This window comes from Cryptomeria japonica, chromosome 11 (genome assembly GCF_030272615.1).
Source record: "Cryptomeria japonica chromosome 11, Sugi_1.0, whole genome shotgun sequence".
In the NCBI taxonomy this organism is placed as follows: Eukaryota; Viridiplantae; Streptophyta; class Pinopsida; order Cupressales; family Cupressaceae; genus Cryptomeria; species Cryptomeria japonica.
The window spans coordinates 512,737,615-512,754,004 of NC_081415.1; positions in this window are offsets into that span (position 1 = coordinate 512,737,615).

Genomic DNA, 16,390 nt, shown 5'->3' on the forward strand with positions numbered 1-16,390 from the left:
AACCAAATTTGTGTACACCATATGTGATCTGCAAGCTGAGTTTCCATCAATTACAACCCCTAATAATATTCCATGCACCAATCTTCACCAGAACTGTGTTGCTTGCCAACAATCTCCCCCTTTGGCATTGATGGCAACATTGTGAAATATGAACTATACACTTAAAGCTACAAAACTTCAAATTTCAAACTCACAAAGAAAATACAAGCCCCCCCTAAGAATTTACACCATTTTTCACTCTACCCTCTCTCCCTCTTTGACAACAATGCCAAAGATAGGAATCCGCCAAAATTGATATACAAAGATATGTACGATGGCTCACCAAAATTTGAATATGTCTGCAAAAATTGTCCTAAAGGAAAATAAACGGTTATCCCATGGCTTCTTAAAATTCTCTAAAATGCTTACCATCCTTCTGAAAATATAGGCATGCATCTTTGCTCCTCTTTTGTCTACCAGATTAAGCTTATCCAGAGCAACTTTAACATCTTGCATGTTACTCATTAATGAATCTATTCGGGTAGTGATAAGACTCTCACTTCTGACACTCTACCCAAACATCTTTCCTTTTCTTGATTTAAACTTTTAATCATGTCTAATATACTCAAAACTTGGGGCTCAAAACTTCTATTCGGGACTAATTGGGATACGTACGACTGTGATATGCTAGCTAGATGCCGTTCACATTCCCTTATTTTCTTGACAATATATGTAGTGAACTTGGGAAAAATTAGACCTAACTTGTATAACCAACCACCTTCATCATGAACATCCTGAACACTTTTCATAATAGCAACTAAACTGACTCTATCATCTTCAAAAATTATTTTAATCTCATAGTATTGAATTGATTCAAAACTTTAATATCTGTTGCCTCCTCCAAAGACTCAAAATGATAACCAACTAAACCCTTAAGCTTATCAGAAGCATCAGATGTGTTTGGTTGGAAAGATGGCATTATTTTCTCCAACAGGTCTCATGCCAATGATATCAACTCTTTTTCAGCAGAATGAGACTTTAGTAAGTCCTCACTGGCTTTGCCTTGCATAATATTTACTTATTTTAGTGCTTGAATAGGAGATAAAGAGCTCAGGTCAATCGACCCCTGACCAAAATCATCTATATCAGAAACAATTTGTTTCCCTTTGTCAAGTACAATGTCTCTTGCCACTACCACTAGAGCCCGGTCTTCCTTCTTCTCTTATTTCTCCTTTTCTCTTCCCTCTGCACTCTCATCTTTATCACCATCTTTTCTCTTCTCTGCTTCATCTGTCTCCTCAACTGATTTCTCTGACACAACTTCTATAACCAGAGGACCTTGTTCAGCTTCATCAAAGGATCTTGTTTAGCTTCATCGGAGGATCATGTTCAGCTTCATCGAAGATATCATTAGAACCATCAATATCATTAACTATGATCTGATCATTTGACTATCCTTCTAGAATGACTTTCTTAGATGTTTGATCCTTTTTCTTGTTAGAAACAACAACATGCACTTCTGAAACAAATGTGTCTTGAGATGGTTCTTCTCGATTCACATTAATTCTTTGATCTATCAAAAACTATTTCAAAATTATCTCTATCTCTTTTGTTACCTCATCTATCTTGCCAAGACTTATTTGTCCTCTTCTTACTTCAAAATTTATCCTTTGCAAGATTTAATAATCTAATGACTTCATATTTGGAAATAACTAAGGATAGATTTACTCTTTTATTCTTTCATCCTCTAGATTAGTTGTATGCCTCCTTGTGTCCAAACTGTCATACAAGCTTTTAGGGATCATGGATGAAAGTTATATCAATACTTTACTATAGACATCCATGTATTCAACAACTGCTTCCTCAATTTCCCTCTAATCTTTATCATCAAAAGTTTCATAATATCTAGGCACATTTTTCAAATTCCCATCCTCAAGAATTTCATCAATTAACTCTTTTAAGGTCAGGGGGGGCACAATTTCAAATGAACCTTCAATTTTATTGGATTTGAGAGACACATCCAATTCTAATTTCTGCTTCTTTCTTTCTCTAGCTTTTCCAGATGACTCGGGCTCTTCTCTTAGCTTCTTTGATTACTGGGGTCCACCTGATTGTGGCTTCTTCACCACTCTAACGTAGGTGGTTGTCTTTTTCACCTCTTTCATTGCTTCATCAGATTAAGTTTCTATCTTCGGCAATGGCAGCAACATACACTCTTTGGGGTTTCTCCTTCCTTTTCTCCACTCCACTAGTTGATTTTGTTTGTGACTTGGGTGGAGGAATGGGTTTCTACACACCAGAGGTAGGTGCATACTGAGATTGTCTTGGCTTGGCCTCCTTTGGAGGAGTGGAAATAGGTTTTGACTTCTTGAGATTTTCCATATCCTCCTCTTTCAGTATGTTTTGTTCTCTTGCCCTTTGCACAACCTCCTTAGATATGGCCATTTTCTTTGCTAGCTCCTCAACCTCTTTTCTTACTTTTCTCTTTCTCGCTAGTCCGATAAAATTCTTGTGCAAATCAAGACCTTTTTCCTTATAAGTACCAAACCTTTCTTGACTCAACATGTGTTAAGAATATAGGTATCAAGAGTGTTTGCATCTACCTCATACCCCATGCGCATGATCCAAACAGTCATGGGTTCCTTATCAACCATGAAGCAGATGGTCTTCTCATACTTCTCAACAATCTCTTTAGGTATCCTCTCTCTTCTTTGCATCATGAATTGAAAGGATTTGAAATACCCCCACAATGTAGATTTTCCTGCAACTATATCTCCTAGACCCTGCAATCCTTCCTTTATTTGAATGGCCACCGGTTTATCATAACCCCATTTAATCTTCCCAATTCTAGGGATCTCATTCAATACATATAGTGCTATATAGACAATTACAAAACCAAATTTAAAAACATGCTTCTTGTCTTACTTTATCTTCCTTATATTTCTAAACAACTCACTAAGAAGTACTGCACAAAGATCATACCTCTTATCTTCCTTTAGCATTTGATAGGATGCAAATATAGTAGTGCCAAATACAAAATTCAACTTGCTGGATTGGTACAACTTATATCCTGTCACAATTGAGGAAAATCTCACATCATGCTCAATGATATCACTAATTGTCATTGATAGGTTGTCATACTGGGATCCGGTAATAGCTGTCACTATTATGTTCTGAACTTTTCTCAAACCAGGGATATCAGTGGTTTCATTCAAACATGTAATTTCCTAAATGGATTGCTTGGTAATCTTGTGAGGTCCATCCAGCCATATGAACTCATCATGGATTTGGCTCAAGATGTATCAAATCCATTCGTGTTCATCGAACACTAAAAAATGAATAAACCAGATGAAACCCTTATCCTATAATGACTTGAATTTTGGCTTCAAATTTCCCATTCCATCCATCATATGCTTGGTATACAAGGATAGCATGTGCGCATTTCCAAGCTCTTTGATATTACAGTGGATGTATAACTTAATATCTTCATTATGTAGTACACCATACGAGACAAAGTAAAAAGTATCTTCTGGGTCATCTTCTAAAAATTTGAATGGATGTCTTTTGAATACTAGCCTTGCCCTCTCAATAATCTCAACGACAATTAGAGTCGCAATACCAGATGCAGATGCCATCTCAAAATTAAGGTGTGAAAGGATAGCTCACAAAAAGATAAATACCTTTTGATTCTCAACCAGATGCAAGGAATCTCTAACTGATCGCTTCAAGCTCTGCTATGACTTCTCAATCTCATTCACTTCACTCTTTTTCCCTTACTCTTTTTTTGCAATGTGAAGAATGAATAAGTAAAGTGCCTTTTTATCTTCCAAAAACCTAACATTATTTGGTAATAAATGCACAACTCTAAAGGCTTTTGGATACCCTGCATATTCAGGAATTCATCAACGGATACTCAAACTGCCATGAAATCTACCGCATATATACTGCATAGCTAATCTCCATCATCTACAACCATCCTTAACCACTTAAAGATTTGTGAAAGGGGGTTTCAAAGGTTTGCATGAAAATCTTCCCCCTAAGGCCAACATGCCTTAGTTACTAGATGAGGTTCCAGCACAAGAATCAGGTGTGGAGCCATTCTACACATTTTAAACTTCCTTTTTAACCCATATCTTCTTATCTTGATCTCTGATCTCTTCCGCCTTAGCTTTGCCAAATTTTCATCTGATTTCTTCTTTTCTACTAGAGTATTCCTGCTTCTGTAATATCTTGCAACATGACTGGGATTGTTTCATGCATGACAAACAACACTTCTTTGCATAGGCCTGAAGTTCATCTGATTTGGTCTCATCCTGCATTGGTTAGAAATGTGCCCAAACATTCCACAAGCATAGCATCTCTTATTCTGAAAGTTATTTATCACTAATATGCACATGTTTGACTTATGACCAAAGTTGTTGCATATGAAACATTTACTATTAAAGGTAGAACCATTGCTCATCATATTATTCATCATCCCATTATTCATCTTACTTCTGCATTTATTTGCCATATGACTAAATTTTCCACAAATAAAACATTTACCATTGAATTTATAGGCATTAGGCTATCTTACTAGAGGTTTCTTGTTCTTCTACTAATGATTTCTTTGTCCTAAACTAGAGGATTCTCCTTTCTCAAATCCAAGTCCTCGCATGTCTTTCCCATGTCTCTAACTTTCCAACATCTCATCTAACTAGGCTAAACTTTCTTTAAACTTTCCTTTGTACTCACTAGCTATAGAAAGCTCATCTCTCAAAATTATGATCTTCCTTTCAAGTTCTTGTCCATCATTCTTGCATTGCACCAATTCAAGCTTCAATTGATCATTCTTATATGTCAATCTGCAACATTCATTAGATTTATCCTTCAATGATTGATTTAGGGTTTCTTCATTCTTCTTTCGATCTTCAATCTCCTTTGTCATCTTCATTACAATGGATGCATTTCATTCTTCAAGACTGCATTCTCCCTAGCCATCTTCTCACATTCATCTATCTTGTCTTGTAGGGCTTGATTTTCAACACTTCGTTCTCCTTTCTTCTTCAATTTATCCGTCAGCTCCTTTATCTTCTCTCTTGATGTACTCACTTATTCTTTAAGGTTTTCAATAAAATTTCTAGCTGCTTCCAGACTTCTCCTCAAGCTACTCTTCTCTTTAATAGCTACATCAAGATCTTCAAGTGCCACACTAAGTTGTCTCTACAAACCGAAGTCCATTGATTCAATCTTTTGGGTCTTCCTCAAGCTATTAGGCTTTCTCGAAGGAACTAGGCTCTGATACCAATTGTTGGAATCAATGAACATAGAGAGGGGGGGTGAATTAGTGTTCTATAATTTGCAAACTTATTACACTAATTCTTAAACCACTAGATGTACAAGAAAGAAAGTAAAATGCAGAAACATAAAGTAATTAATCATGCATCCATAACACCAAGATTTTTATTTGGAAACTCGGAAAGGGAAAAACTATGGTGGGATTTGAACCCATAATATTATTATACTATGGCCAAAAGTATGATAATATTACATGAGGGGAATGCACTTGCATTTAGGCACACTGCCTAGAGCTCACTGGTTAGTTACAAAAGGGCTAGAACCTGAAGGAAGGCTCACTTCCTTACAGGCTATTACAAATGATTATAATAATGAATGAAGTAAAGTATAGCATCTAACTATGCCAAAATGTAATTCTGGTTAGGCTCAAATTATCTTCTACAACTGATTTGACATTTTGTTCTATTTTCCTACTCTATTACATACCGAAGCACCAAAATCTTCAATCAATTCACCAGACTTACAAATCCACTCACACAGACATCCTTCGCACATAACATGCATCAAAATGATTAACCAAATCAATCTTATATATCTTCACCACCAAAAATAATAACTAACCATGTCAGCTTCCAAAAACCACATAACATGCAACATGAAACATGTATCACTAAGTCGGCTCAAGGCATCCACAAATCCAAATGAGGACCAAAACATGATGATAATAAGATTCCCATAAGTCAGCCCAATCACCTCGAACATGAAAGTAATCACCAAAATCAACCTAACAAATCTGTAACACATGTTACACCAAAATAAATCTTCTCTAACTGAATTACAAGATATCAGATCTCTAAACTTGCTCATGAACCAACACCAGATATCAGGATCACAAGATAAGATGTCTGAAACCTTGAATGAACTTCCTTTATCACCACAACCAAAATTACATCACCAAAATCAAGATATGCACAATGATCTCTTGCTCTACCAGTTACTATGTTCCACCTTCCAGACTTATGCCTTATGAAGAATATGACTTCTGGTAAACCAAATCTGTGTACACCATATGTGCTCTGGAAGTTGAGTTGCCATCAATGACAACCCCTAAGCATCTACCATGCACCAATATTCACCAGAGCAATGTCTCTTTCAAACAAATCCTTCCAATACCTTTGGGGAGGATTACTAGACAACGAGGAAGAAATAGACCTAATTCTAATAGTTCCCCTAATGACAACCTTTGAAGGAGACAAGAAAGAGAAAGAGAAGGTCCCACCCACATCATAGGAACACACATCATCCTAAATCAGTAGAAAAAGACAAAAGTAGTCTGCACAAAACTATCTGAGGAATGCAAAAGTGCAAAAGGTCCAAAACCACAAACTCAGTCAGAAGCAGGCTCACTACATCATCCTTACCCAACTTCCCCTAAACCTTGCCAAACAACTCCCACCCACCACTCGTCATGCTCTTTTTCATAAAAAAAGAAGCACACCTTGTTATAAGTGTGATTTTTAGTGTTATATTTGAAAGGTCTTCATTAACAATGACATATTTCAAATTTTAATATTTGTGAATTTTGGAAGAACATTTTATTTCATAACAAACAGTTCATATAATAACGTGTAGGTAAAAATAAGGTATTTTGTTTTGGTTATTTACTCAAATTTGATAAGTACATAGGTTTTAAACATTAGAGGCAAAGGAAGAATGAAAGAAATATTTTAGTTTTTAATATTACTTATGGAGGATAATACATAATTGTGAAGTTTCTTTCTTACAAGGGTTTTTCATTGTAAGTCCCATGTAATGTGGTGATCTCATGTCAATTATTGATTTTAGTTTTTAATTTACATTCTTAAATCTATTAATGATATTGTATAAATTAATAACATAAGACCGATGGCAATTTATGAGCAAGAAAATTCATTTTTAGTAAATTTTTTTGCTTTTTAAAGATTCGTACACCTAAACTTTGAGTTCTAGTGAGGCACCAACTATATAGTGCTAGATTTTATTGATGAACATTTTTTAAGAAATATTTTCTTTCACGTAAATTTATTTCAATTGAATAGGATTCAACCAAAAAAAATCAATTAGGTTAAACTATGACAAAATACCAAACTTTAACCAATTTTACATGAAAGGTGGATTTTCATCATACATTAATACATATGTTATATATAAAATAAAATATTGCAATATTTCTTAAGTAATTTTATATAGACAATTATTTCAATAGGACAAGTAACAAGGCCTTAAAACAAAACCTATATCTTGCATCATAAGGGTGATTAAGAAGACCCTTCTCCACCATACATGGCTAGCACAAATCTTTGTGTTGATGTGTGCTAATCTTAACCCCCTTTCAACTATTTCATCCCTTCATCTCATTAATTCTTTTTGTTGGACAATAATTATATTTTCATCTCATCTCATTTTTGTATATGTCCCATCTCTATCTAATAACTATCCTAGAGTAAGTTTGTCCTATAGGAATATTAGAGTAACATAGTGAAAACATCAGAGTATTTGTTTAGTATTATCATATATGTTCTACATCAATGTTAATGGAAGATATGCTATTATCTAATTTTATGTTAAATTATGGTAAATATATTCTAGCACGAAACTAAAATGCTTTTTAATTTTAGGGGTAAATAACAAGTTTGAAGGGACTTAATAAAGTACAAATTACATTATTTTGAATTTTTCTTTAGTATCAAAATCTTTGTTTTCTGTTTGGAAGGAACTTTCTTGAAATTCTTCATTGACCTTAGCCTGTTTATTTTCACCCTTATCATTTTTTTCTTTTTGTTACTTAGTTCTTATGTTAGGACCAAATCTAGTAGGCATCCTTCCAACCTTATCTTTTCCATCTACATAGCATTGCTCCTAACAACCTTATTGATATTTATATTTAGTTTTAGCACGTCTTTATTCAAATCCTTCTATTCAACTCTAGTCTAGATCATTTAACAATACACTTTTCCAAAACTTACTCATTTTGATTAAAACTAAAAATCACGTTCAATAATAATACCTATTAATACTTGTACATCTCTTTCCTTTGCATTCAAAGAAAATTGTTTGCCTTTTTTTTCCCTAGATTTTTTCCATGGTATATTATAGGCATTATATTTATGACATTAGTAACTTAATAAAAAAAAAATCTATTATAGGCATTATATTTATGACATTAGTAACTTAATTAAAAAAAAATCTTACTTGTATTTGATATACCCTATCTTTCCGCTAGTGGGTTATACTTTTGTAGCTTTTGGCCTGTTGCGCCCTACTTTTCAACGCATTTTGGTTGGTATAGTGCTATTTGGGAAGGACAATAGTCCCTGCAGACAAAGGTTTAACCAGAACACCGCTACAGTTTACAAACGTTTGTCAAAGTTTCTAACTTTTCGTAGTCCTATGTTTGTTGAATAGACATCCAATTGAATAGCCACGATTAACGACAGCAGTTGAATTTACCGCGAATAATAAACCCATTTCTAGACAACAATAGCATCTCTTTTTCAGTTTGTTGTGTTTCTCCATTATATTGTTTGTCTCTTTTCCAAATTAACCTAGGACATGTTTTCATTTTTATTTTCTTTTTTTTATCTATTGTTTTATTAAATTTATTTAAATTTATAGATAGATGAGGAAGGAGGTGAGGTTGAGATTCCAGAAAGCTGAATGGTCATATTCCATTTTTGTGTCTAGTGAATTCAGATTAGTGCTCTTCGTCATTTTTTATTCTCTCACATTCGTCTTCTATCTGTTTTGTGTGGGGTTTTGATAGTCAATTGTTGCATTTGTTTGACCTTATTTTGAATAAGTTTTATCAATAAAATTTTGAATGTGGTTGGTTTAATTTTCATTGTTTTCCCATCTGCATCCTTATTGTCTTCATCTCTATTGCATTTATTGTTTGGCCCTAAACCATACTAGACTCTCTCCTTGGCCAGTTGGCAATGGGACCGGGAAGGGGAAGCTTCACCAATGGAGGAGATGATAGACATGGAGAAGATGGCAAAGTGTCTTCTGACCCTAAGATTCTCTATCTCCCCTAATTTAGATATGATATAAGCTTTGAAATTTGACAAAAATAGATTGAAAGGCATAGTTATTTTCTTTCTTTGTTTGGAACCTTGCAATTATCCTTTTAGGAAGTTTGATAGTGTGGAGAAAAAATTGGGTATTCATGCCTCGTTTTACAAATTTTTTTTAAAAGGGCTTGTTTATTGTTTATTTTTAGAAACCACTCTACAAAGGATATGGTTATTAAAAAGGAGTTTTAGAATATGAGAATCCATTTTATAGGCCCTTCCTTGGACTCCTAATGGGAATTTTGAGGTGCTTGTATCTTGGTTAGCTCCTAGGTTGCTTGAAATTTAAGCCACCCCCCCAGCAACTTTGTAAATTTATCCCCAAATTGTGAGGAGGTTGTATCTAGGTTAGCTCCTAGGTTGCTTGAAATTTAGGCCACCCCCCCTCCCCCCAACAACTTTGTAAATTTATCCCCAAATTGTTAGAACATACGAAATGTACAAAAAGTGGAAGAGGTGGGACTGATTCTACCTTATTAAATACTAGAGTTCCGAGATATCTATTGCACTAGAGGTAGAACATCCTAAGGTCATATCAATACAAGTGATGATAAGAGAATGTTTAAGTCCATATATGCGATACCAACTATATTAGAACCGAATAAAGATGCAGAATGGAGGATGTGTATAACTCGAGAACCACCAATAATATCACTATGAAGTGTAGGTTCCAATTGCTAAGGATGGATGACATTATGGACTATTTGAGTGGAGTATAATATTACACAAAGATTGACCTAAAGTGTGGATACAATCAAATCATAATAAGAGAAGAAGATGATTAGAAGAATGCATCTAAAACTAGTGACGGATTGTATGAATGGTTGGTGATTCCTTTCATATTGACTAATACACCGAGCACTTTCATGAGGCTGATGAGGTATTGAAGTAGTTCTTGGGTAAGTTTTCTATTTTTTACTTGGTTGAAATTCTAGTTTTTAGTGAGAGTAGAGAAGAGCATTTGTGGCATATCAGAGAAGTATTTCAGAGGCTGAGAGAAGAGAAGCTACAAATAAGCATCAAGAAGTGTACTATCATGAAGATAGAATTGGTATTATTGGGATTTCTCATTGTTGTAGAAGGATTGAAGATGGACTTGGATAAGGTTAGAGAAATTGTTGAATGGCCTACACTAGTAAATGTTGAGGAGGTAATATATTTTCATCGATTGGCCACTTTCCATAGGAAGTTCATCAAAAAAATTAGTACCAAATGTACACCTATGACTAAGGCAATGAGAGGAGGAAGGAAATATTTCAAGTGGATATCTAGAGCACAAAGGAGCATTAAAATGTTGAAGTAGAAGGTAATAGAACTACTAGTATTAGTGTTGTTAGATTTCAATAACGTATTTCAAGTTTATTGTGATGCTAGTGAAAATGCAAGAGGAGCAGCATTAAGTCAAGAAGTAAGATGAAGAACATATTCTAGTGAAAAGTTGAATGATGCTAAGAAAATATATTCAGTCTATAATAAGGATTTCCATGCCATTATTCAAGTTTTGAAGAAGTGAAGACATTACTTTTTGCCTTAAGAATTTTTGTTATACACTGATCATCAAGCTTTGTGGTATCTAAATAGTCAAAATAAGTTGAATAAGAGGCATATGAGATGGGTTGAATTCTTGTAGAGTTACACATATGCATTGAAGTATAGGAGTGGTAAGTCAAAAAAAGCTACAGATGCATTGAGCCAAAGGAGGAATCTATTGTTAAAAATGAGAGTGGAAGTATTGGATTTTGATAAACTTAAATATTTGTATGAGGATGACCATGATTTTGTAGAAGCATGGAAATAATGTAAAGAAACAACAATTATAGATAGAAGTTAGTGTTTGGATTACTTCATTCAGGAGTATATTCAATTCAAGGGAAATTAGTTATGCATTTTGAGGTATTCAATAAGAGAGAATTTGATCAAAGAAAAATGTACTGAAGGATTAGCAAGACACTTTGGTAATGACAAGATGGTCGCATTTGTGAGTAAACACTACTTTTACCTACAAATGTATAAGGATATCTAGAACTATGTTCAAAGTTGCAAAAAATATCAAGTTCCAAAGGGAAGTAGTAAGAATATTGGATTATACAAACATTTGATAGTACCAACAAAACCTTGGGAAGACATTAACATAGATTACATATTGGGGTTGCTAAGGACACAAATAGTCAATGATTCAATATTGGTAGTTAAGGACAAATTTTCTAAAATAGCACATTTCATTCCTTGCAAGATGACCAATGATGTGGTGCATGTTGTAGACCTATTTTTCAAGGAGATTTTTAGATTGCATGGATTACTAAAGAGTAAAATTTCAAACTAGGATACAAAGTTCATTGGATATTTTTGGAGGATATTATGGAAGAAGATGAAGATAGACTTGAAATTTACTTCAACATATCATATGTAGACTAATGGACAAACAAAAGTAGTAAACAAAAGTTTGGGTAACTTGTTAAGGTGTTTGGTAGGAGAAAAATAGGAAATTGGAATATAGTTCTACCACAAGTAGAGTTTCCATACAATAATTCAATAAACTAGAGTACCTGGGGAAGACACCATTTGAGATAGTGACTTAAATACATCTTAGAGGAGTTTCAGAGATTGGAGACATCACTAGGGAGAATAAGAGTACAAAATCAAAATAATTTATCATGTTACATGGAGATAGTACATAAATAGGTCCAAAAACATTTGAAGGATATGAACGATAAGTATAAGTAATACGCAAATGAGAAGATAAGACATAAGAAGTTTTCTATTGGGAATGAATTCATGATATATCTTTAAAAATAAAGATTCCTAGTATGCACATATAATGAGTTGAATATGGGAAGTACATAAACCATGTAAGATCTCTAGGAAGTTTGATTTAGGAAATGTATATGAATTGGAGTTGCAGGAAACACTTGAAATATTACCTATTTTCAATGTTGCAGATATCTATGAGCACCATGGAATACACTCACATGGTACTAGAAATGGACCTTGTTTGGAGGATCAATTACCACGTCAACAACTAAAACAAATTGAGTAGATCTTGGACACCAAAATGGCAATATCATTAGGAACAAGCAATATAAAGAGTATGTGGTGAAGTGGAAAGGTAGACCACCACAAGATTGAACATTGATTTTCTTAGGCTGAGGTAGACTGTATTTCTCTCCATTTAGCCCTGACAAATTGAGAGGATCACATTCTTTCCAATCCTAGGTGTCTGATGAAGGAGCATCCCTAGTCGAAGAGAAATCCCACATCAACCAAAAAAATTTATTTCCTTTCATTTCACTTTTAGTTGTCTTAACATCTTTCTCTTCATGTCTTGTTGATCATAATTTACACACTACACAAAGTCATCTACAACATACCTAGAGATATTGTGATTTTCATTTTTCATCACTATGTTATCATGATGTAGGAGTATCCCTGGTTCATGGCAATCTTGCATCAACCAAAAACATTTTCTTTTCAGTTTGTTTCCTATTTGCAGTTTCAACATTTCTTTTTGTGCTTCTTTGCATTTTCTCACTAGATCTGAGGGGACCAGATTTTGATTGTGGACATGTTCATCTACCTTATCCTATGTCCATAGGATGTTTGGATCATTTTCTAGAATTTGAGACCTTTTTCTGGCTTAGAACACTAGAACCTCTTGGACCTATTGGCAGATCTTGTGGATCACTTTCATAGCTTGCGAATATTCAGTTCATTATTTCTAACATTCCTTGGTGTGTGGCCAACAATCCCTTGGGTCCACACTTGATTCTATGAATTTTTTGGAGGGATCTCTTTGGCGGAGGCCAACCTTGTTGTTTTACACATTTTATTTTGTTCATTGACATTTGTTCCATCTTGGTCCAATGCGAATCAATATTGATCTATAAATTAATGTAATTATGCATGTAGAATAAAATTATTAGGACATAGAAGAATAATCTGAAGGTTAGGAGGTCTGTAGTTGTCTCGCATTCTTGCTTGAGCCTGAATGTTGCATAACATGCATGTTTTGTACTCAGGCCTATGAGCCGAATCTTGTAAGCCCACATGTTGTCGATAGTTTGTAACTGATTTTCATGATATAATTTAGTTTGTCTTTGTGGTGCAGGAGCACCAAAGGGTTGAACTGCCCTAAACCAATTTTGGCTTGTGAGACCTTCCAATGGTCATAAAAAATACACAAGGACTGGCTCTAGTCCATTTGTATGGTTGTTTAGTTGCAACTTTTAAAATTTCTCTTATCGACAAGACCTACCCCCGATCGACAAGTCTTACCCCGATGAGTTCGCTAGAGTTTGGAGTGGTTCACACTTACCCAATGACCTGATAAGTCGTCAGTTCTTGTAGCATTATTATCGGGTATTGAAAGGATTAGTTTCAAGTTTCCTTGATGATTAACTTGACCTATATTTGGATGGTGATCATGGATGATCCTATGGCGGTCGCTATACCGCAATGGAGAGATGCACAAAAGTTATTCCCCGTGACTTGGTGACCAAGTCGTGGGACTCGGCAAGAGAGAAGCTCAGGTGAGTTAACGGGTGAGCAAGTCCGGTATGATCAAATGATTGTCGCTATACCGCTATGGCAAGATGCACAAAGGCTATCTTCTGCGACTTGGTGACCAAGGTGGGGCCTGGCAAGAGAGCTTCATTATGGGTAGTTAGTGAGGTCGTGCTAAGGTGGTAGGACAAGGACCTTGGAGCCAATCAGGGGGTGCCACATGGCAAAGCACAAAAAGAGATCAAGGAAGATCAGATGATCAGGATAACTATTTGTTTGTCTTGCCGATGACCCGATGGATTTGCCTTTGGTGATGCAGACCATCGTAGATGGTTAAATTTCAAATTGTTGGTGTTGTTGCAAATAGAAACCATTGGCAATGAGATTTATCTCATCCAATAGGAGGAGTTCCAAGCAGAGGATGTATGTATAAAAAGATCCAATGGGAATCTATAAGGGGCTAATGGTTAATCATGGATCACTGATTGTTGTTTGTCGATTACCTCAGACAACACATTTTATTTTTTCCAAAATGCAATAGAGAAGTCTATTTTCTGGTTTTCAATTAGAGTTTCATTTCTGTTCATCTCACGTATGTTGTTAATGTAATTTTTTCATTTCTTTGTTCTATGAGTTATTGGTTTGAACCCATGAATAAATTCGGGATCTATAAATAAAGCTTTCCTTCTCAGTTTTTGTTCCCTATTTGCAATAATCGAATGGGTCTGAATTGAAACTCCACAAGATCTTTGGAGATTGTCAAGAAGAGTCAGAAATGTATAGTAGGTTCTCATTTAAGAGAGACCAGGAAATGGCAATCATCATTTCTACATACTGAGCATAGGCGAGCTTGGTGATAGTCCGGCTAGGTATCAGTAATTTGAAGGAAATAACTTGCAGGGGAAGGAAACTACTGAGAACTGGGAAAAGATCCAGAAGGTGACAAGCCTGAAAATGAGACATTGTGCAATCATAGGGAAAAATTTTCTAAACCAAACACGATGGGTGGTTTTGAAAAAAGAGAGTGAATGTGTGTGTTTCCTAGACCTCTACAAGGATTTAGTGAACAAGCTTACTTTGTGAGCTTGAGGGAGGTGAGATAAGCAAACAAATGGTAGGGAAGCCCTTAGAAGTCTAGAGGGGTAGACTTAGAACCTAGAAAGGGATAGAAGAAAACCATCAAAGAAACCAAATTGATGGAAAACTAGGTTGCCTTCCAGAGGTGTTGGTGCTAGTGGAAAACGAAATTCCAGAGATGTTGGTGCCCGTGGAAATGCAAACCTTGTTGTGATGAAAATTTTGAGAGGAATTGTAGCCTAATTAGAAGTTGTTGAAACTAGCCAGAGGAGAGGTTGACATATTTAAGATGTAAGTGATGATGAGGAAGAAGAAGTAGATGGAGAACAAGGAGAAAATCCACCGGCAAAGGATCTAGATGAAGAGAGGTTTATAAGAGAATTGTTAAGAGTGAATAGAAGACCACATTTTACCCTACCAGAGTATGATGGCAACTTGGATTTAGATGAATTGTTAGATTGGATCATGAGTAGGGAAAGTATTCTGATTTTGAAGGCATTGTGGAAGATAGAAAGGTGAGGTATGCTTGCACTAAGTTGAAATGTAATGCATCTCTTTGGTGGGAACATTTGTAGGTAGATAGACAGAGAAGAGGTAAAGAGAAGATCAAATCTTGGGAATGGATAGTTAGTAAGTTCAAATCAAAGTTTATGCTTGCTAATTATCAAGTCAATCTATTTTGGAAGTTGCAGAACCTGAAGTAGAAGGAATCTAGTGTGATAGAGTATACCAAAGCATTCTACAAGTTTAATATCAGATCCAAACATACTAATGATGAGATTCAACAAGTAGTTAGATATTTGAATGGGTTATAGATATCTATATAACATGAACTCAACTTAATCAAGTTGTATAGTGTTGAAGAAGCTTACCAATATACAGTGAAAATTGAGGAGAAGTTGAACAAAAGACATGAGTAGAAGCAAAGAGGTAGAGGTGGAAGGTTTTCTAGAGTCCAAGATTTCAAGGAGGAAGAAGCTATTTTGGAGGAAGAGTACCCTGTACAGATCATAATAAAGACAAGGAAGTTAGTAGAGATGATAGTTCATATCGGAATGATTATAGAATTTTTTACCAGAGAAGAGAACCTAATGGATATCAGAGTGCTGGTTATGGAAAAGATGATAGGAGACAAGATAAAAGAGTAGAGGAACCTTCTTTAAGTTTGGAGGAGAAGGACATCATGCTTTTTAATGTAAGAATACCAATAACACTGGAAGAACAACATTGGTAGAATAAGATGATACTAGATTGACTAATATACCAGAAGATGGAGAATAGTTGGTGATGAGAAGAACTTTGTGCCATACCAAAGATGATGAGGAGCCCTTGCAGAGGAGGAATTTGTTCAAGACAAGATGTAAAGTATCTGGTAAGTGTTGTAAAGTCATTATTGGTAGTGGTAGTTCAAATAATCTTGTTTTAGAGGAGATGGTAAATAAGTTGAA